Source organism: Marmota flaviventris, chromosome 6 (assembly GCF_047511675.1).
Source record: "Marmota flaviventris isolate mMarFla1 chromosome 6, mMarFla1.hap1, whole genome shotgun sequence".
Taxonomy (NCBI): domain Eukaryota; kingdom Metazoa; phylum Chordata; class Mammalia; order Rodentia; family Sciuridae; genus Marmota; species Marmota flaviventris.
The window spans coordinates 4301982-4325427 of NC_092503.1; positions in this window are offsets into that span (position 1 = coordinate 4301982).

A 23446-nucleotide genomic window follows, 5' to 3' on the forward strand; every position below is an offset into this window, starting at 1 on the left:
CAAGCCTAAGGGCTCTTTTCGTTGAGATCGAGAAGGCTGACCAGTCAGCCACCTGGTTTTCTAAAGGTTGAGGGTTTTCCTGGTCGTTGGATTTTCCATGTCAGATCCAGGACATCCTGGAAAAAGTGGGATGAGCCCCCCTGCTATGATCCTGGGGTGGGAGGCATGTAGCTGTCCCAGAGGACTGCAAGGACTTGGCCTTGACCAGTGTGAGGCTGGACTTGCCCTGTAACAAAAAACAAAGATGGCCAGGAGGTTGTGAGGGGCAAAGAGGAGGACCGGAATCAGGAGTAAATGAAATATAGGGTGCTTATTAAATACCGCAGGGGACAAGATGCACGCAAACGTTGGAATTCCAGGGAAGAAATCAAGGTAAGAAAAATAAATGTGCATGTATCTCATCACAATATGAACACATGGTGTTAATCCCATCAAAGCCATTGGTCTGCTGATCACCCAGGAAGCAACTGGAGTTCTATGAGGGATCACAAACCTGAGACCAGAGGCCCCATTCAGAAGGCAGAGACAGGGTTAAATGGGGCAGGCAAGAGGGCAATAAGGAGAAAGTCTGCCCAGAACCCAGAACCCCGGGGAGAATGTCAGACAGCAGGGGCACCAGCCTTGTCTTCAACCCAGGGATTGAGAACTGACCTTTGAGCTCTTCACTGTGGTCATCGAGAAGGACGTAGACTGATGGGATCCTGAGAGAATTGGAGGAGGGTCCATAGCAATGGCAGGAGCAGTGGTGGAAAAGTCAAAGTCTCCATCTTCAAGAAGTGATTGCGGGGACATGGCTCCGCAGCTGACGGCCAGGGCAAGATTCGGAGCAGCAGGACTTCAGGGTGAGGCAGGAACGTGGCCTGGAGTTGGCTCAGAGAGGTAAGGCTGATGTTCTCCTCCCCTCCAGGAACCGTGTCAAGAATATGGAGAGAAGTCAGCCACTGGAGCGAGCGAGCTGCAGGGAGTCCTGTCCTCAGGACAGAGCAGGCGCAGTGCAGGCATTGCAAAATGCACATGCATTTCCAGATCAATCTAGGAGACATCGGAGAAGTTGTCACTTAGAGTGAAGGATTCTTCATGTTCCTTCAAGGCTGAGAACAGCTGTGTTTGCTCCCCTTTGCTCCTAGGGTGTGTTTCATTTTATTTCAAGTGCCTACGAAGTTCTTCAGAATTGGTATTTTATTCTCAGAAAAGCAACGTGCACTACATATCTTTCTATTTTTAAAGACAAGAAGATGGAGGTGCAGCACATTGGTTTTCTAAGATTATATCACAGGCCAGGACACCAGTGCACCATCAGAGGGTATGGGTGTCAGATGTCACAGTCGGCGCTCTTACCATACCCCTGTGAGTGTGAGATGGCACACGCACCTGCACACAGCACAGACCCCCCATTCCCTGTCCTGCCAAGACCCATGGTGTCCAGCTCAGGTGGTCTGTCCTGGGCCTCTGATTTGGAAATTGCCTTCCCACTTATGTCAGGCTCGTCCATTACATTGTGACATTGCTGCCACCCATGTAAAATCCCTTGGGACCTTCCTGTGGTCATTCTCAGACTCTAGAGAGGCTGGGAAAGAGAGGGGAAAAACATTGAATGAAAAATGTACATTTGAGAAAAACAGTTTATTATATAAGAAATTGAAGCATAGTGTAGGTATTGGTTGAAAACAACTAGAAAGTCATCAGAGGGCAAGAAATTTCACATTAAATGAAGAGAGATAATCCAGACAGGAGTTATGTCCTGGAACGGACTGAGCAAGGCTTCTTTTCACTCCCACCTGGACAGTCTTCTTGCCAAACACATCCAAAGTTGAAGACACTCTCTCTCCTCTCCCTTCGAATGCCTGGATTCACCAATGCAGACCATGGTGCCATGATCACCGGATCATCTGGAAGTCTAAGAAATGTGGGCTTCGTTTTTAGACGCCTTGTTGTTCCCAGTCCAATCCTTCATCAGGTTGTGGGTCTCCACTCTCCATACCCATTACCTTCCATTGTTTCAAGCTCTAGAGAACTTGTACTTGGGACTTAGAGAAATCTTTTTATTTTATTTTCGGCCAGTTCTGTTCCTTTAAATAAATATTCTGCCATGCCATGACACAATCTTTAGAAAACAATCTGATCGTGTCATACACTTGCTTAAAACTCACAAAATGCATACACCCTGCCTTAGGGCACTGTCATGATCCTTTCAGATGGATTACAAGCTTCTACCACCGCCCTCTGCTACATCCTTAGCTGTTTCGTTGTGTCTGTGCTGGTAAATCAAGCTCATGTGGCACACTACTGTGCCAGGAAGGAGAGCGAGCGTGAGGGGGAAGGGAGAGGGGAGAAAGGTGTCCCTGGAGTTCTCCAGCTCTCTGTGTCAACTTTGTCATCTTTCCTTTGAGACAGGCAGTCAACTCAGACCATCTGAAACTAGGAGCCTGAGCCAGAACGGAGTTTTTTCTACTGGCTCCACCAGGAACCCCGAGGAAGCCCTGAAGGTCCAGCTGGATTCTGAGCACATCCGTGGTCAGAGACTGTGGCTGAAACCTGCCACAATCCCTTACTGTGCTCCCTTATCACTGTGGCAGCCCAAGTAGAGTGTGGGAGGAAGGGGGGACATCCGCTGGGACTGACTGCCAGTCACCTCTTCTCCCTCTGCAGATCTAAAGGAGGTGTTGTCGTGGCTGTCACAAGATCACTCATATCATATGTGACCATGTGCCTGTTTCTCTTTTCCCAACAAACGTTAAGTTTTTAAGACCAGTGACTGAATAAAATTGTATTTATGTGTCTAGTACAAAAACAGATACTTCTTAAATGAATGAAGAAAGGATCATGTGGCTGAATTAGATAATGATTGAAAGGGTGTGAGGATGCAGAACCCAGAAGTCCATCCTGGGGGCTAGCCTTTGATGTGACACAACACCTCTTTTTCAATGACATAAAAGCAAGAGGGACAGATTACTGTAGGTGGGGAGACGGGTAAGATGGTTGGAGGCCGAGGACCTTCCTTTCGCGTGGTCTCTGTTTCCTGGGAGACAGAGGCGTGGCTGAGTAGGCAGGACTTTAGAAAAAAAGCCCTAGAAAACCCCGCTTCAAAGTGATGTCCTTCTCTCCAGAAGTAGCCAGCACCTGGGGCTGTCTGCTGTGCTGCTGGAGGTGAGGACCAGCGGGCGCTGCACTGATGTGCGGCTGGAGCCTTATGAGGGAGCATGGTGTTTGAGGACAAAGGAGGACAGCGACTGAGTCATACCCTTAAGTCTCTAGCTGCTTACAGAAGGAAGGCACAGGAGAGAGAAAGCGGTGCTCAGCCTGGGGACTGAGAGCCTTTCTCTCCTCGGCTCAGGGTAGCGGAGTTTTAAGCTACATCTCGTAGTCAGTGGGAGAACCATCTCGTGTGTGCACATGGATTCTCAGGCCATGCTGAAGATGTCCACGTTAGTTTGGCTGAAATACGGAAATCAATAAGCTGGGAGGCCTCAACGCCACAACGTGTCCTCTCCCAGTTGTGGAGACCAGAAGCTCAACAGCATGTGCTCCACCTTGGACGTCCTGAAGGCCTCTCTGCGGGGCTTACAGAGGGCAGTTTACCATCTGTCTTCTGTGGCCTTCCCCCTGTGCCCTGGCTGTCCCCTCTTCTTATGAAGACAGGAGCCCTATCGGATTAGAGCCCAATCATTATGATCTCGTTGGACTTTAATGACCTTTTTAAAGATCTTATTTCCAAACACATTCACACTGAAGATTAAGACTTCTATGTTTGCAAGTTGGAAGACGCCATATACGCCCTCCCAACAGGCCGAAGCCTTTATGTTCTAGTAACAACTCTAGTTCCCACGTCTCGCCTAAGCATTGTCTCCACCAGGGATGGGTGGACCCTGGAGTCTGACTCCTGGAGGCAAATCTCCTCTCAGTGGCTGACCTGCAAAACCAGGCAGGGGGTGTTTCCAAAGTGCAATGGCAGGACACCAGAGCGAGGGGCTGGCCACTCCAGAGGAAGAGACTTAGAATAAGCAAGGGTGAAATGTCCAGGCAAGGCCAGAGCCTAGCAAGGCAAATTTATTGTTTTACAACTCGAAAATAATCCTCTTTGGCTCAAAGTTTTGTCTCCTGAGCCCCTGGGGTGGCAGCTCCAGTTTCTGGTACCACTGTGGCAGCAGTGTCACCCTCCAGCCTAGATGAAGGTCCCACCCTGTGGCCCCGGTGGAGTGGTCTCTGCCCTGAGGTCTCAGGCAGGGGCAGCCTGGGCCCAGCGCTGGGTGCCCTTGGCCTGTCTTGGATTGGCAGCCATGAGGATCTCCAAGTTGACTCAGGGTCACTCTTCCCTTTCCTTGAAGCTCAGCACATGTCCACAGCAAACGAGCTCCACCGTTCTACCCCACAGAGTCCCAAAGCTCCTAAAGCCGTCCTTTATTTTGCCCCATTCTCTGCTTGGCCCAAGTGTTTCTGCAAGTACAGCCCCAGCTCTGCTCCCGGCTTCCTGCTTGGCATCTGGGGTTCCACCCACGATCCGGTCATCACGTGGCTTTCCCACACACCCTCGGTGTTCTTTCCAGAACATGCCTTGTAATGGGGATGGGCTGAGGAGTTTCCACATTTTTAAGTTCCAATTCATTTTTCCTTGGAAATTTGTGACTCAATCCATCCCTCTCCTCTTGCCATGTTCTATAAGTAGCCGGGAGAGGCCAGGCCACACCTCAACACTTTGCTTAGACATCTCTGCAGTTAAATATCCAGTTTCACCTTTCCCCCAAACACTGAAGAACACTGCAGACGAATTCTTTACCAATTTATAACAGGGATCTTCTGTCCTCTAGCTCCCCAAAATACACTCCTTATTTCCACCAAGGACCTCATCAGAATCACCTTCACCATCTGCATTTCCACCCACACTCTCCTCAAGGTAATCTAGCCTAGGATTTGTCAAGTGTGGGCTTCTAAACTCTCCACTCTCCGGCTCTTGCACTCTGACTCTCCACCCTCCTACCCTCCCACCCTGCTATCCTTCCACCCTCTGACTCTCCACCCTCCAACTTCTCCATCCTCCCAACTCTTCCATCTTGTAACTCTCCCAGGTTTCCAAGCCCCTTCCACACTTTTAGGGATCTGTTACAGCAGCACTCCTCTTCACGTTAACAGAGTTCCTATTACTATTTTATGATGGCAGCCCTAACAGTACACCACAGCCTGGGTTACTTAGAGAGTTCATTCCCAATTCTTGAAGCTACAAGTCCAAGATCAAGATGCCAACAGGTTCGGTTCTTCCCAAGGCCTCTCCTTGATGGGCAGATGTCCAGCTTCTCCCTGTGTCCTCACACTGCTTTCACACAGTGCCTGGGACCCCCAGAGCCTTTCCCTTCCCTCATGAGGACCTCAGGCCTGTTGGATCAGGACTCACCCTCTGGCCTCCTTTAACTCTAACTGCCTTGTAAAATCTCTGACTCCAACCACAGTCACACTGAGGCTTCAACATATGAATTTTTGGAGAACACAATTTAGCCCATAAGAGCAATGCTTCGACTCAAGGAAATTGGGGTGAAGAGGGTAGAATTCAGCCTCTAGCTGTCAAGTGGGCTGTCTCATCTTGACAGTGGACATATATGCAGAATGTTAGATAATCCACTGAAGATTGTTAGCCACATGCCCACCCCCATGAGACTTTGGGGACTGCATTCATACTTCCTGAGGACCCAACAAATTGTGAATGAGATTGAATTTCTTCTGCAATGAAAATGTTTCAAGAGATCTGATGGAAATAAATACAAATATCCCTGAAAATATATCCTGTAAAGCCAGGTATCAAAGGACCCCAATAGGTAGAGTTGCAAGGAATTCAAACTCAAATTTAATTAGCACTTACCTCATGAGGAACACATTGCCATAAGTGAAATTTATGTGAAGCTACCATTTACAGAATCATTCCAATCTGATATTGAAATTCTCTGATGTAGACAATAAAATATGAATATTTAAATCTTTTAAAGAAATAAAGGTAAAAATTAGAAGTAATAATGATGGAACAAAAATTATCTAAATTGATGAGGAAAGCTTGAAAAAGAAACAAATGCAAGTTCTAGAAATAAGAAATATAATAACTAAGAAAAAATTGCAGTAGCTCTGACAGATGATTTGCAAAAGTGGCCAAAACAATCCCTTCACCACATCCTTGGATCCTTTGAATACTGACTCTGAGTTTGAGCATTTAAGCAGGGACTTGAAAAGAGCTGACATACTGGGGTATCTCTCTTGAGGTTTCTGGGATCCCTGTACCTACAATCTCACCACAGAGTCTGGGCTCACCTGCCTGTTGGTGAGAGAAACAGTCAGTGATCCCAAGTGTTCATGTTGACACCAAGTCAACCTTCAGGCAGTGCATGAGATGGTCCTAGGTGTCCAATACCCCAGAACTGCTCTCTGACTGCAGAAATTGCACAAACTGCCCCAGACCAGGTGAGTAACAGTCAATACAGAAAATTATGAGAAAAAAATTGCTCCTTTAAGCCAGCGTGTTTACATATCAGAGTCAAAATTAAGTGACAAACAATATAATCTTCAAAACCCAAGGTTAACCAACACAGTTAAAGAAAAGATTAGTGATATGGAAGATCTGAAGAAATTACACAAAGCACACCATAAAAAGAGAGAGAGAGAGAGAGAGAGAGAGAGAGATGGAGAAGAGGAGAGTGATACATAGAGAGAGAGGAAGTTTAACCCGAGTCTAATAGAGTTCTAGAAAAAGATAACAGAGAAGGTAGGAAAAGGAAATGTTTGGAGAGATAATGACTGATAACGTTCCAGGATTATTGAAGAACACCAATCCTGCATGAAGCTTCAATTCAGGAAAACCTGTGAAACTCAGAAGAAAAAAAATGAATAATTACATCAAGACCTAAACACATCATAATTCATATACAGAACATCAATTGAAAAAAATCATAAATAACCCTAAATTAAGGGAAAGTCTACAAAATAACTGGGTTTTACTCTGCAAAAGTGTGAAGGTTGTGAAAGGCAAAGAAAGACCAGAAGACTCTTTCCAATTAAAGAAAAATAATGGGCATAATTAAAAATTGAAAACAATTAGAACCAAATGTTAATAAGACCTGTGAAATTTAACTAAGGAGAACTTTTCCTATTCTTAAATGCTTTTATTATAAAAGAAGACAGAATTAAACAAGTGAGCTAAGTACCCAACTTAACAGTTTTTTTAATTAACTCACGGAAAATAGAAAATTTCAATAATAAATATAAACAGAAATCAATAGAAAGGAAAACAAATATACACAGAGAGAATCAACAAAGCCAAAATTGATTTTTTTTTTTAAAAAGGCTACTAGACAGTGACAAGTCCTTGGAAAGATCAATCAATAATAAAATAGAAAATACAAAGTGAGTAAAATTAGAAATGTAAAAGAGGAACATAGTTGCAGATATAACTAAGATTAAAGCATTTATACAGAAACCTATGAAATCTTTAGGCTGTATGAGACTGCTTTTCCTTACTGTAATAACATATATGAACACACACTATCTTTATAAAGAAAAGAGGTTCACATTTACTCACAAATCTGGAGGTGAAAAGTTGAGGAACCATATCTGATGACAGCCTCCTTGGTGGCAGAGTTCCAAGGCAGCACAGATATCTCAGGGGAAAGAGGGAACATATTCAATCTGCCCTCTTCTTATAGAGCCACCAAGATTCAATTATGTGGCTCCAGCCCAGTGATGTTATCTAACCCTAATCACCTGCCAAGGCCCCACCTCTAACACCAGGGTCAGATTAAGTTTCTACCCTTTAAATACTCCACTATGGGGGCTAAATTTTAACACATGAAGCTTGTAGGGGACCCTCAAACCATACCCAAACTACAGCATTAGGCAAAGAAAAAGAAATCATGAAAATGAATTCAGAAAAAGAAAGAAAATCTGACCAATAAAGAAATTTATACTATAGTTAATCCTCCTCAAAAAAAGATAAAAATCAAAAGGAAAAGGAAGGAAAGAAGGAAGGAAGGAAGGAAGGAAGGAAGGAAGGAAGGAAGGAAGGGGCGGAACCTCTGGAGGAGGGGTAGAACTCCCTTTGCTGAGGGTCCTCACATCAGGGGGCTGCTGGCCGGGCCATCGTCAGCGACTGCCTATGCACACCATGTCAGGGTGTACGTTGACCTGTGCCAGGCAAGGTCACCGCTGCTGCTCCCGGTGGTGAGTCACACATTCCACCCCGTCGATAAGAAACACACACTTACCAGGAAAGCCACAGAGGCCCTGGGTGGCCCACGTGCACTTCAGACTGCGCAGACGGAGACAGGCTCCTGCAAACGCCTGCCCTCGTCTCTGCACAGAGAAGCAGATGTCCTCTCCTGGCATCAGGCTTTGGCCCACGCTCGGCTCACAGTCTTCATGACACAGCTCCTGAAGGACTGGGCTCCCGGATGGTCCACCTGCCTGCCCCACACTGCCCAAGGGTCAGGGCCTGCAGCATGCCTAGAAGTCCTGTCTTTGTGCTCTGCCCAGAATGGGGACATTCTTCTTCTTTTGTGGCACTGGGGCTTGACCTAGGGGTGCTTGACCACTGAGCTACATCCCCAGCCTGCCACCTTTTATTTAAATTTTTGAGACAGGGTCTCAGGAAGTTGTTGAGGCAGGCCTTGAATTTGCAGTCCTCCTGCCTAGCCTCCTGGGTTGTCGAGATTGCAGGTGCGTGTCACGGTGCTTACCTCTCTTTATTTCTAAATAAGTAATCCCATTCACATTGTTTGCATATAAAAAATACACGGCAAAGTTTCCCCCTCACCGTGCCTTCTATTGGCTCATTCCCACCAGCTCTCCGTAGGTGCAAATGCATAAAGAAGCAATTACAAATATATAAGCTGTCCTTCTCTTTAGACAAGTAGCAGTGCACTAGCAACAGTGTGCAACTTGATTATTATTTTTTTTTTGTAATGTTAAATGGATGCAGTGGAGGCAGAGACAGCTAGGCATCGAGCACAGTCCTGCTCCCCTTCACAGCAGGCCGCCAGGCTCAACAGCAGGAGGGCTCCACACCCCAGCCACCCCAGCCTGGCTAGGGGCTCTCGACTCTCTTCTGCAGAGAACCTGGGTAGAGGCCATGTTTCACCTCTGAGCCATGTCCTTGGTGGCCTCTGTTCCATTCCATAGACTGGATGGGACCATCAGGAGACCCTGGGGAGTAACGAAAGTCACGCAGGCCCAGGAGAGCTCCACAGCCCAGAGGTGAAGCTGGGTGGCATTCACAGGACGCTGCCCATTCCCCTTTCCCGTCACCACTGTAGAAATCATCCCATTGGGAGCTCACTTTCTGCTGGAAAGACAAACTGGAGCTTCCTGAGTCTGCCCCCGTTTGCACATTTAGGCTGTTTCCACCGTTTGCCATGGCAAAGCAGGCCGCCGAGACAGAGGCACACACACACCGTTTCCCAGGAGAGACATTCCTCTGAGAAATATTTCATTTTGAGATTTACATTCTTATTTTAATATTAATTTTCCGTCTGTGTGTCAAATAGTGTTTAGGCACCACTGAATCTAATGCAGAATATACGCACATTATTCAGTCCCCTTTCTGGAGATGAACCAACAGTCACAAAGCTAGGCGGCAGGATCACGCAGCGCTATCACAACCAGTTCATGGCCTCTCGCTCGGGATCCCAATTCACCCTTGGTGTACACACATTCTGAGAAGAGCTGTTCACGAGGCATATTTCAGAGTCAGGTGGGAGGGGGAGAGGAGCAGGGGCAGAGGGGCATTGCCTTGAGCAAAGGAAGGCCCAGGAGCACAAACTCCAAGGGAGCCTCCAGCCAGCAGAAGGCCCAGTTTGGAGCCAGGGCGAATGTGGCACTGTCCTTCGCGGGCACCACTGGATGCTCCAGTTAGGCCCTGAGTGCTGAAGGAACCCTCTCCACCGTCTGTCTTGTGGACTATTGGAAAGAAATAGAAACTGTGATATTTTGATAAACATTGCTATCCTCGGGAGCAAGCTTTGGTGGCTGACTCGTCCAGGAAGTGGTGGGGCTGGAGGTTGTCAGGCTCTGATAATCCAGGACTTGAACATGGGTGGCGTGAGGCCATCTACTGAGCCCTGGGAAGAAGAGGAGAGTCCTGAGAAAAACCAGCTTTGTGGAAGAAGCAGCCCCTCGTGAGCGGGCAAAGCCTCCCTGACCTCCGTGCTCTTCCACGGTCTTGCTGGGGTCACCTGCATTATGTCCTTGAGCCCGGCCTCTGACTCTGGTCTGAACTCAAGGGCGTCCCTGGGGTGGACTTCAGGGGCACCTTCCTCAAGAACAGAATTTAATCAGAAGGGTCAGCCAAGCAGAGGAGGCTCATTAAAGGCCCTGCAGGGCAGAAACCGGCCCCAGCTCTGGCCTTGTCCTCTGAAGGCTGTCTACTCTCACCTTCCAATCATTTCCATACGCCTCGACCTCCCAGCACCTGTGATGAACTAAGTGCACAGGAAACATGTGCAGTTTGGGGGGGAGGATGGTGGGTGGTGAACAGCCTCAGAGGACGTTCCTCCAGCATGGCTCATGGTCAGGGGCAGTGCCCAGTCACTGCTGCAGGCCATCGGGCTTGGTGGCCCTCACTAGCTGCTGGGGAGAAGCTGCTCAAATTGAGGACACAATCACGTGCCCCCAGCTTCTCTTTACACGAGCAAGGCTGAAGGAGCTCTTTCAAAGAGAGAGCTCTACTCCCCATTTCCTCCACACTATTAGGGGTGCAGCGTTCTTCTGCCTTGGTGTCCAGGACCACTGTTTACCGTTACCTAGGAAGCAGCTCCCCACCCCCAAACTGGGTCGTAGAGACCCTCTGCCTGCAGGGAAGCAAGAAGCCTTCTGGGTGCATCACACTCCATAAAGAATCAAGTTACCAAAATGGCAATAAACAAGCATGTTCTCATGGAGTGGGTAACAGGGCCCCAAATTTTGCAAAGAAACAGATGGGCTAACTCTTTCCTCGATCTGGAATTAACAAATTCCACTTTCTGATTATGCTAATCTGCAGAGAGTTTAGCAAAGAGCATATGTGTTTGGATTCAGGATATTTCTTATTTACAAGCAAAACTAAATTTAATTTCTTCTTCCCACTTCCTGAGGCCATTTCTGCAGATCTTAAAAGCTCATTTGGGGACCTTCAGGAAGCATTTGGCTCTGCCTCTGATGGCGGGATCGAGCTTACCCTGGTTGCATTCAGTTATCAACTCAGTAGAAACAAGAAACCACTTCTTTAAAAATCACACTACACACTCAATGTTCCTGTCTGCACCATCACACTTACCCTCCATCCCAAACATGCAAAAATAATATTTTGTCAACCATCATCCTCACTGTGAAAATGGTGGCCTTATATGTACGTGGTGCTCAACGTTTTATGATGTATTTTCTCATGCATTATTGCGTTCTCACATTAACTTACTACATAGATGGGATGGAAAAAAGGTCCTTGCTTTATCATTCCAGGATCAGGTTGATCAACAGGGGATGCCCTTAGAAATAGAAGGTGGAGGAGGAGAAGAAAAGGAAAAGGAAGAAGTATCAGGAGAAAAAGGAAGAGGAAGAGGAAGAGGAAGAGGAGGAGGATGAAGGGGGGGGGGACAGGAGAAAGAAATGTCCTAAGGTCCTGGGACTTTTACATCACCTAGAAAATATAAACTCCCCTAAGAAAATGGTTTTCCAAGGACCGACCGTGTGCATCATGACCATCTGGTGATTGAGGATGTCCTTGCTGGTTCAAATGTCTACTTCCTCCTGTGGCCAGACACTTGGGATCAGAGTGTCTCTGGGTGCCCAGGAACTCTGCATCCTGAGCATTTCCCATGTGATCTTGGCTCAATTATATATGCCTTAGCAATTCCTCACTGATACAAGAGCTTTGTTGTCTATTTATTTATGTGTTTGTTCTTTTTAGATATATGTGACAGCAGAATGTACACACATGAGTAGAACTTCCCTTTCTTGTAGTTGAACATGATGTGGGGTTGTGCTGGTCGTGTATTCATACATGAACACAGGGAAGTTACGTCTGATCCCTTCTACGGTCTTTCCTGTTCCCATCGCCCCTCCCTTCCCTTCATCCCCCTTTGTCTAATGCAATGAATATTTGTTCTTACCTTCACATATCAGAGAGAACATTTGGCCTTTGGTTTTGGGGGATTGGTTTATTTCACTTGGCATGAGAGTCTCTAGTTCCACCCATTTATTGGTAAATGCAATTATTTCATTATTCTTTGTGGCTGAGTAATATTCCATTGTCTATATATACCACATTTTCTTTATCCATTCATGTGTTGAAGGGCACCTAGGTTGGTTTCATAGCTTAGATATTGTAAATTGAGCTGCCATAAACATTGATGTGGTCACTTCACTAGAGTATGCTGATTTTGAGTCCTTTGAGCATACACCAAGGAGTGGGATAACTTGGTCAAATGGTGGTTCCATTCCAAGTTCTCTGAGATATCCCCATACTGCTTTCCAGAGTGGTTGCACCAATTGGCAGTCCCACCAGCAATGTATGAGTGTACCTTTTCCCCCACATCCTCGCCAACATTTGTTGTTACTTGTATTATTGGTAATTGCCATTCTGGCTGGAATGAGTTGATATCTCAGTGAAGTTTTAAGTTGCATTTCACTAATTGCTAGAGATGTTGAAGCTTTTTTCTTATGTGTTGACTATATGTCTTTCTTCTTCTGAGAAGTGCCTGATCTATTCCTTTGCCTATTTATCAATTGTGTTATTTATTTTTTTGGTGTTAAGTTTTTTGAGTTCTTTGTATGTCCTGAAGATTAATGCTTTATCTGGGTTGCAGGTTGCAAAGATTTTCTCCTATTCTGAGGACTCTCTCTTCACACTTTTGTTTACTTTGCTGTTGAGGGAGTCAGTTCCTAAGCTGACATGATGGAGAGTTAGGCCTACATTTTCTTCTAGTAGGTGCAGGATCTCTGATCTAATTCCTAGGGTCTTGATCCACTTGAGATGAGTTGTGTGCAGGGTGAGAGATAAGAGTTAAATTTCATTCTGCTACATATGGATTTCCAATTGCAAAGTCTGGGGATCACAGAAGCTAGTTTTGGACACAGTTCTTGTCCTCAGCTCCCCTGATTAATTGGTAGATCTGAGACAGAAGATGACAGCATGCTGGGAAAGACCAGCCCTGGAGCTGGCGCTCTGATCAATCATTTGAAGTTTTCACTGCATTTAACAGTGAAAATCTGCAAACAGCAAGGAGTTGTGTTTTGTTTTGTTTTTCAAGAGTTTTTTAGTGATGGATACAATACCTTCATTTTATTTATTTATTTTTAGGTGGTGCTGAGAATCGAACCCAGAGCCTCATATGTGCTAGGCAAGAGCTCCACCACTGAGCCCCAGCCCCAGCCCCAGACCAGAAGTAGTGTTTTTCTTTGGTAAGTGCAAATATTAGTTCATGGATGAAATATTTTAATGAATTTGAGTAGTGTCCGCCTTCAATAATAATGAGATGCAGTTTTTAAGTCTCTTAAATATCAATGCATTGAAATTTTAAAGATATCAATTAATTGTAGCTGCAACAAAGTACAATAAAATGGACCTTACATAAATAAATCACATTTTTTAAAAAAATGCCAGAAATAATGACCAAAGAAGTTGGTCCTACATAGAAACAATTAAATGGGTGATGCTCGAGTCTCGGATAGCTTCCAGCAAGAGTTAGAAGCTCATTATCATAGGAAACAAACCGGTGCAAGTTTTTACCCTTCACGTTCTCTGATTTTTGGAAAAGAAAATGTGTGAAATTTTTAACAAAGAAACAAATTATGATAAAGTATCTTATAAAATTATTTAGTGAGGTATTTCGTTCTACAGAAATATGTAAGCGATATGAGAATAAAACCTGAAAAAATGGAAATCTGAATAGTATTTTAATTTCTGGAATTAAATGTTCAATAGAAGTTTTATGAATCTCCAACGATTTTTCATCTTGAAGGCTTTTGGTATATCTCTTCAACTGAAAGAAACATTTTAAATTAAAATTAATAAAAATATGCTCTTTGATTAGTTATTAGTGAAGATAGATGAACATATCTGGCTCAACTATCTGCTACACATGAATATGCAATGAAGATCACTTTGGCAAAGTCATTGATAAACGGCTCAAAAACAGGAATTGTAATTTTATGATTCTTTCTGTGACAAATGGATATGGTTATTATTTCCTTACATTGTACCATTTGTGTGTATCTTTGAGCAATGTATATTCCTGTTTTGTATATCTAAATAATTTCATCGTACCATCAAATCAATATTTTTCCAAAACTATGTTTATTAACGGGTCGTGCTTGTGCGGTGACCCACGTTGGAAAGCAGAGAGCCAGTCAGTATATGTTCGCTCTGTGGCACGCCTCACAGCGGGAACAGGTCTTTCTATGCATTCTTCCGGAAGAATTTGTTTCCAAATTTTTGTGGACGCTATGAGCATTTTTGCTTGTGTCTTCCTAGGTCCATATCTATCTACAGGAAAGTGACCGTGTAACAGAATATGCAGTTTTTAAAACTTTACTAGATACGCTGTATTGTTCATCAAAACACTTGTACAAATTTACATTCTTACAAGCAGGGCCTGACCATGGCCATTACAGCACATGACAGCAAGTGCCACAGGCAGGGATTTCCTCTGTGCAGATGAGTTCAGAGCGTTACACCACTGGGTTTGACTGGGGTGTGACGTCGCTTTCCTGATTCCTAGTGAGATTGGACAGATTTTCATGAATTTTTGTGTGAATTTAGTTTCTTTTCTTTTTCAGACACTACCTTTGTTGGTATAGACAACGAATTTATGGGTTACAGAATATAATAACTCGGTACATGCATACAACATATAATAAAAAATGAATAAATGTATATCATTTAAATTGAATAAACATATATCATTTCTTTGTGTTGAAAACCTTTCAACTCCTATTTTATTTTTCTTTGTAAAATACATAGAATGTTTTGAACTATAGTCATCCTACTGTGACAGAACACTGGAAATTATTTTTCCTATACAACTGTATTTTTTATTGGTTCTTTTTATTTATATAGAGTAGTACAGTCCATTTGAAATAATTATAGAAGCATGGAATATATCTTATTCTAACTAGGACTCCTGTCTTATGGATGTACACGATGTTGACATTCACTGTGGTGTAGTCCTATATGAACATAGGAAAGTCATGTCCGATTATTCCACTGTCTTTCCTTTTCCTGTCCACCCTTCCTCCCTTTATTCCCCTCTGTGTGATCCAATGAACTTCTATATCACTATAATATGCTAATTGTAAGTCCTTTGGGTCTATTCCAAGGACTGCGATAACTGGGTCAAATGGTGGTTCCATTCCAAGTTTTCTGAGGTATCTCCATACTGCTTTCCAGAGGGGTTGTACTGATTTTCAATCCCACAAGCAATGATGAGTCTAACTTTTCACCCATACCCTGTCCAACATTTACCATTACTTATATTCTTGATAATTGCCATTTTAACTGGAGTGAGATGAAATCTTAGCATAGTTTTAATTTGCATTTGTCTAGTTGCTAGAGATGTTGAACTTTTTTTATATATTTGTTGACCATTTATATTTTTTCCTTTGAGAAGTGTCTCTTTAGTTCCTTTGCCCATTAATTGATTGTTATTTGGTGGGGGTTTTTTTGTTGTTGTTGTGTTTTAGTTCTTTGTATATCTGAGGTACAGGTGGCATAGATTTTCTCGCATTCTGTAGGCTCTCTCTTCATGCACTTGATTGTTTCCTTTGCTGTGAAGAAGCTTTTTAGTTTGATGCTATTCCATTTATTGATTCTTGATTTTACTTCTTTCACTTTAAAAGTCTTGTTAAGGAAGTCAGTTCCTGAGCCAACATGTTGTAGTGCAAAGACATATCAAGCAAAGAAAACTTCAGATAAATATACTTGATTAACATCGATGCAAAAATTCTTAATAAAATCCTGACAAATCATATACCAAAACATATTAAAAAGATTGTGCACCACAATCAAATGGGGTTCATTCAGAAAATGCAAGTTCTGTTTAATGTAAGAAAATCAATAGAAGTAATTCACCACATCAGTAGACTTAAAGACAAGAATCACATGATTATCTCAATAGATGCAGAAAAAGCATTTGACAAATTCAGCATCTATTCATGCTCAAAACACTAGAAAAACTAGGAACAGAAGGAACATATCTCAACATTGTAAAAGCTGTTTGTGTTAAACCTAAGGGTGAGAAAAATTGAAAGCATTCTCTCTAAAACCAGAAATAAGAAAGGGAAGCTCTCTTTCTATTCAACGTGAATTCAGTTTCTAGTCCACAAATCTTGTGTTTCTTCATATCCTCTAAAATTATATTCTCAATACTATAGCTATAAAAACTGAATTTTAACTTGGTATCTGTTCTGTTCATCAATAGCTAGTACACTGAAAATTAAGAATTTATTTTAAGTTAATTGTACTTTATTTACCAGGAAGTTGGCCATTTGCAATTCTTTACACACATACACAGATAACTTACTATTGAATTTAGTATTAATCTTTGATTACTTTATTTTTTATTTAAATCATTTATGCTATAATTTCTTATAGGAAAAAAGCTGAGGGATATTCAATAATGCTATGCATTTTTCCAGTATGGAGAACAACCATCTTAAGATACAAAATAATTCAAATGTACACACACAAACAGACACACACACACTCTATTTAAACCTACCATAAGCATTCGTGTAAAGAAACCTCATTGTGTGGACCTGTGTTCCATGAGATCTCGATTTCCTATCCTGTCCCACAGGGTGTGTTAGTTTTCTGGCACTGTTTCCTCCCACACTCCCCTTCCTAAAAAGAAAAGAAAAGAAAAGAAAAATGGAGCCCATCACTCCAGCATCTCTCTCTTCCTAGAACTTACCAGCTCACATCCGCTTTCAAACATTTCCTTGGAACCCCCCTCATCCTGAAATCTGCTGATATTTTCTTAGGGTCTGATTTCTAAATCACATTAACTCTAACCTTCAAATTGTCCAATTTCTCTCTCTCTCTCTCTCTCTCTCTCTCTCTCTCTCTCTCTCTCTCTCTTACAAATCTTTAATAACACTTGGTTATGACCTGACACTGTCTTTCCTATTTTATCTCTTCTTACTGTCTGTCCCCCATAACATTGCTCCAAGAGAACAGGGTCCTGTACATCCCTAGTCCCTAGAAGAACACCAGGGAGGCCTGCATACGGTAAATGTGACTTGAAGGCGGAGTCACATCTGTAGAAAAGAACTCACATGTCTCACATTAGATATATTCAAATCTGTACAAAGCTGGCAAAGTACAGGTGAAGACCACAGGATCGTGAAGGCTACTGTCATAACCACTGCAACTCGATTCAATTCCCTCATTGTGTTTGGAGTGCCAGGCTTTGGCTTTTAAGTTGAAGGTGATTCTTGAGTATCAGATTAATTAAAGGTAATTTGAATTACAGATATCATACATTTTTATTTGGAGAACAGCATTTATGTGGAAATATAGCTTCTAGAACACATCAGCAGACTAGAGGTTTCCAGGATTCTCTTATCCAATTGTGATGTTTTAGTAGTAGCTATTTATCTTCTCCCAACAGGAAAGTAGCCCAAAGGGACAATCATCAATCATATTCAATTAATTTTTCTAGCTCAATCTAGAATGTAGATGCCACAGAATGTCTGGGAACAAAATCACCTTCAAGGAAGCTTCATATTCATATTACAACGGGACCATTCAACATAGAGACCTAGAGGGTGGTCAGTGGATGGGGTCTTTGCAGATATTATTACAAATAAAGAAAACTAAAAGCACTTGTCCTGGCCAGTTCGAGCTGTTATAACAGATTACTGTAGCTGGGTGACTTTTTAAAAAAGAGAAACTTATTTCCTACAGTTCTGGAGACTGGGAAATAAAGATCAAGGTGACAACAGTTTCCGCGTCCCGTGAGGATGCGCTCACTGCAGCATGGATGGCTCCTTCTTCCTCCTCCTCAGGTGGTGGAAGTGGTGAAGGAAGCTTTAAGGACTCTCTATAAGGACATCATCTTACTCATCATGACCCAGTTAGCTCCCAAAGGTCCCAGTTTTCAATGCCACAGCCCTGGATCCTGGGTTTCCACCTGTGACTCCAATGAACACAACCATTCAGACCCAGTTCTTTAGATGGGGACCCTTGGTACCTTCACAATATGAAGGGAGGTGTCCTTTTATTTCAAGTGGTGCACAATTAATGTATTAATAACATGAACATACTATATGCCATAAAAGAAAAGCATATTTTCAGAGTCTAATTAAAAAAAAAAAAAAAACTCTTAACTTAGAGACTATGCATTGACTCGTATTTGCAAACACTTTATTCTAGATGTAAATAATTAATAGTAGAAGCATGTTGGCTGGGTGTTTGTATTTGTTAGGAAAAAGCATAATTAGCAAAGAAAAGTATAATTAGTACAGGGCTTAGCTCTGGGTGGGGAGGCAAAGGCTGGGTGATTAGTGTCTAGCCCTGATCAATCCATGGACCCTCTGAGAGGTCATCTTGTGGATTCTAGTGCAGAGAGACAGGGCACCTGGGCATTCAGCAGGAAGCATAATTTTACTAATGCCAGAACTGGCCCACTGGATTTGCATCCCAAGGCTGAGCCCCGAGTGCAGGAGGCGTTGCCTTGTTTACTGTTGTTGGTTCCTCTTTACCTGCTAGCTCTTGGTCTCCCATGTCAGGTGATACACATTCTGATTGAACATTCAATTTGTACAGTATAAAGTCACAACAATGACACAAGTCACAACAGAGCTGTGGAATGTGCACAATGATACCCATGGTGCCATGTTATCTTTCCTCTGTTCTGAGAAAGTCCCTGCCATAATGTATCATACCCCCGCATTTTTAGTGTTATACATATGCATTTCCATGGTGTTGATAGTTCTGTGAATAGTGACGTCATGTCTGTTTAATGTCACCTATAGCACTGTTTTATTAACAGGGAAACTGAAGCTGAGAAGTCAAGACACTCAGAAAGGTCACTGTTTCTTCTAGAGTAACTAGAAACCCAACTTCTGACTTGGAAACCTGGAATATGGTGGTACTTGTTACTGAAGACCCCCGCCTGTTGTATTTTGTTGTTCCTCCCAACTCAGGGGGAAATGGACTCTATTTTATGAGGAAGGCATAAAATGACAAGATGAGTCACATCCAACTTCCTAATGCGAACATACGGGGCCACTCACTGCCTCTCTAACCAAGGACCTCTTCCAGCCAAGCCTGGGTCTCCTGGGGAGAGCACTTGCGGGTTCAGAGGCCCACAGTACAAGCAAAGTGTTTGTAATTGTAAACCTCAGTGATATAGTCTACTAGAGCAAAGTCCATCTGCCCTGGGGTCCAGCTGTGTGCTCTTCTGCACCCTTCCTCAGGGCCTTTCCTATCACCCCTATCTCATCGCAGCCCCTAAACCAGAGCTGACAGGACAGTGGTGGGAGCCAGCGGACATGTGTTCCCTGCACAGAGCCTTAAAAAGGGATCCTTCACCAAAGAAGGTATCATTGGCCAAACCATCAGCCAAGTACAAGCTTAGGTATAGAATTAGAAAGGCAAACTTTGCTTCTTTATGAAAGCTGGTAAGTATTTTGTGTTATACACAGAAATGACTGAAAAGAAGTTCCAACACGAATCCCCCACGGCCCCGAGGACAAGCGCAACCCACATGGCGTCCTGTGCTGTGAGCCGGGCTGGCAGTTCTATTGCTATTTTAATTTCCAACCACTTTCATTTTGCACACTAAGAATCTAGTAAAATTCCACACAAGCTTGCTGGCTGTATTACCTTCGCTAAAATTTCAAAGTAATAAGCCAAAGACATTTAGGATGTTGTTTTAGCCAACTGTGTTTTTGAAAAGAAAAATAAAGCCACTGCATGGAGATAATTACTGTAAAATTAAGGGAGACAGATATTATATTATTTAAATGTGCAGTTTAAAACTACATATTGAAAGTTACAGCCCATTAATGTAAATTATTTTGCAGTGAAAATATCTAATTATCTCTTCCAGATAACAAATATAAATGTAAATGCTTCAACCTAATCAAAATAACCTACAGGGAGAGAAGCTGCCCAATTAGGAACCCAGAGTGTGTCCCAAAGTTGAATTGTCTGTGAAGTTTACCTGTTGTGTCTCTGGTGTGAGGTTTATGGGTTGTGCCTCTTTTACAGATAAAAAGGAAGAAAAATGACCTAGATTTTATTGTGTTGGAATTACATTTTTATTAAAGCAATTATTTGGTGTGGTAAATGATAGCTGTGATTTTTTGTGTGTTTTAATTTACAACTAACGTGGTTCTCCATAAAACACATCCTTCAAGGTGAGCGGATAAAAATTAATTTCTAGGATCTTTCAATTTTAAACTCATGTCAAAATTGTTAAACTTCATATAGTTAAGTGCAAATAGAACATTGTAAGTTTTGCAATTAAAATATGTAGTGAAACAGATAATATTGAAATAAAAATAAGAATCCTGTGACCTTTAGAAGTTGTGGCTTTCCCCAATGGTTTATGCATAGGCACTTGCAAGGAGTTCTATTTGTGTTCTTCTTGGACATATCTAGGCTTGGTTGTTGCCATTACAACAACAATCCCTGAGATCAAGAAGGCTGAAGTCCTGGTAGTGCAGCCGTGACCACAATCGTGCTTTTTGGTTGTGAGAATCCTGGGTGGTTACCAGTTAGGGGGCTTCTGGAAGATGAGAACAGAAACATCTTTCCATGTAAGAGAAGAAATTAAATACTTGGGTGACCCTTAACCCCATGTTAGGGTGTGCTCGAGAATAATCAATTAAGAAATGAAGTCAACAGAGGTTTTTATAATACTGTGCTTCGTGATTTTTTTCAGTGGCTTAAGAGTAACATCAAGACTATGGGTCGACACAGTCAGGATCTTCAATTATCTGAGTTCCTTTTGGTAGCACCAGTGGCTCTCTAGGGTGTCCAGGAGAAGAGGAGTTAGTTGTAAAGTAAATGTCAGAAACACTCCAGCTTCATCCGCACAGCTGACCAGAGAGCAAAGCCACGCGGCGTGGGCTCGTGAAAACTGGGGTATTTGGGGAAGAACTGGATGGTGGATTAAGATGCTCCACGGGCCTGAGCCCACACCATTCCCACTTCTGCCTCCAGCACCTGCTGTCAAGACAGGTCAGCCTCTCTGGTCCTTTGTCCCCTTACTCTGATCACCGGGCTATTCCCCGTCTGAGCACCCAGCAGTTGGGTCTGGCAGGTGACCCACCTGCAGGGGCCTCTGAGGCACAGCCTTCATCCCAGACTGCCTTTAGGCCCTAAACCACCTCTCAGCACCTTGACAGTAGCCAGGGTGACCACAGCTGGGTTCAGACCATGTGGATCCAGGGGCCCTGATTCTTCAGCAGAGGTCTGTACAACGTCTTCTGAAATATTCATGTTTCTCTCATGCAAAAGATAACCATAGCTGCCCGGCATTCTCCCGGGCGGCTCTCTGTGATGGGTGCCACCACCTCTGGATTCTACTATGCCAGACTCTCCCACGCTCCAGCACTGCAACGGTTCTCCTCCCGGGGGCTCCCAGCAGCCTCCTCCTTGCATCTCTCCTGCTCCTCTTCCCAGATTTGGATAAGCACCGTCGCAAGTGCATTTTGCTTCTTCCTTGCCCAGCATCCTTTCTCCTTCAGGCACCTCCCCCCAGGGAACCCCATTCTCTGACTTTGAGATGCATTTGTTCTGAAGCAGCTGGCTCCATGTGATGACCCCAGGGCTGTGAGGGTGACATTGATCCATGAGTACTTTTTATTCTCTTAGCTACATGTGTGGAGCAAGAGTGACAGTGTGACTTAAGTAAGGCCAGGAAGTTCCCACCATTCAAGTCTGTTTCTTAGAGTTATTAGCAAAGAAGTTTCATTTACTAGTTCACTTGTTTGTTTTTATACAGTTGATTAATGTACATTGTACATTGGAATTCCTCACGTTAATATCTGTCATCCCTTGGGGGTAACCCATGCATGGGCACCCAACCCAGATGTCATTGCAGTTGTTGGGAGAAGAGAGATGGACAACATATTGGGGTAACTGGATGAAACTACAAGTAAAAATAAAATGCTCCTGAAAATTTTCCCTTTTGTAAGAAAATTAATTTTCCAATTTTTGCACAAGCAAGATAGATCTGTGTTTTTTCTTTTCTGCTACCTATCCAAGCTAGGTTGGTTTGATTCAGAAGAAAAATTTGGTTGTTTATAATGGAAATCCAGTGTACTTTTTAATCCAAACGAACACATTTAGCAATTCAAAATATACCTTTATGTATCAAATCTCTAAAAATGTGTCCATCTTCCTTTCATTGGCCACATGTGGTTTGGATGATCCCTCCTGGTACTCCAGGCCCCTGGGTGGGGCTTCATGGGTCATATTGTGATTGGTGGCTGGTGCCTTGTAGGGTGCACAGCTGGAGTGCACTAAATGCTTGCTGAACAAATAAGAGAAAGATGGATAACATTTTAGCTGTGTGATTAATAATAGTATTTTTTGAATTGCTAAATGTGTTCATTTCAGTTCAAAAAACATTGAATTTCCCTTGTAATCAGCAAAATTTGGTTACTTCATCAAACCTAAGATTCTTCTCTCTTCCAAGTATTTCTACACACACACACACACACAAAAAAAAAAATCCAATGAATTTAGCAGTGTGTTTTCTCAGTAGAATCAAAGTATCATTTTAAAAACTTCAGTCTATAGATCCCATCTCTGTGGTTCAACAACAGTGAACAAATTAATAGAGAGAGAAATGAGGTTGATGAGAGACTCAAGGACTGGATCGTGGAGGGTCTCAATTTCTATGCTAAGTAGCTGGTTTATTGCATAGGCAATTTGGAGCCATTGAGCAGTAACTGTACAAGATTCGCATTTTAGAAGGATCACTTGTGATTGGCTCAGGCTGTGGGAACAAGGCCAAGAGATTCCCTGCCCTGGGAATAGAAAGGAGCCCCTGAGGGGTGGGATCAGCCAACTGGAAGCAGTGGCTGAGGAAGGAAAAGCAAGCTGTAGGGATACTTGGGGGCTGGGTGAGGGCTGAGGAGGTCATCAGAGGTGACCCCAGATTCCTGGCTTGGGTGATGGTCATTCACTAAGACTGATGAAATAAAATGAGTGTGATAAATGGATTTGGAAAAGAAACTGATTTTAGACACAGCAAGTAAAAAAATAAAATAAAATATAAAAGAAGAAAGAACTGGCAAAAATAAATCCCGTGGGCTCCCCTGATCTTTATTTTGGCTCTTTATCAGGCACCTGAAACTGGGCACTCGGCTCTTCCGCCCATGGACTGTCCTGTCTGCTGGACCCAGCCTGCCCGAGTCCGGGAAGGAGGGCTGGCTTCCCGCAGCCTGTGCCTAACAGCTCCTGCCTGGTTGGCACAAGCAGATTGCT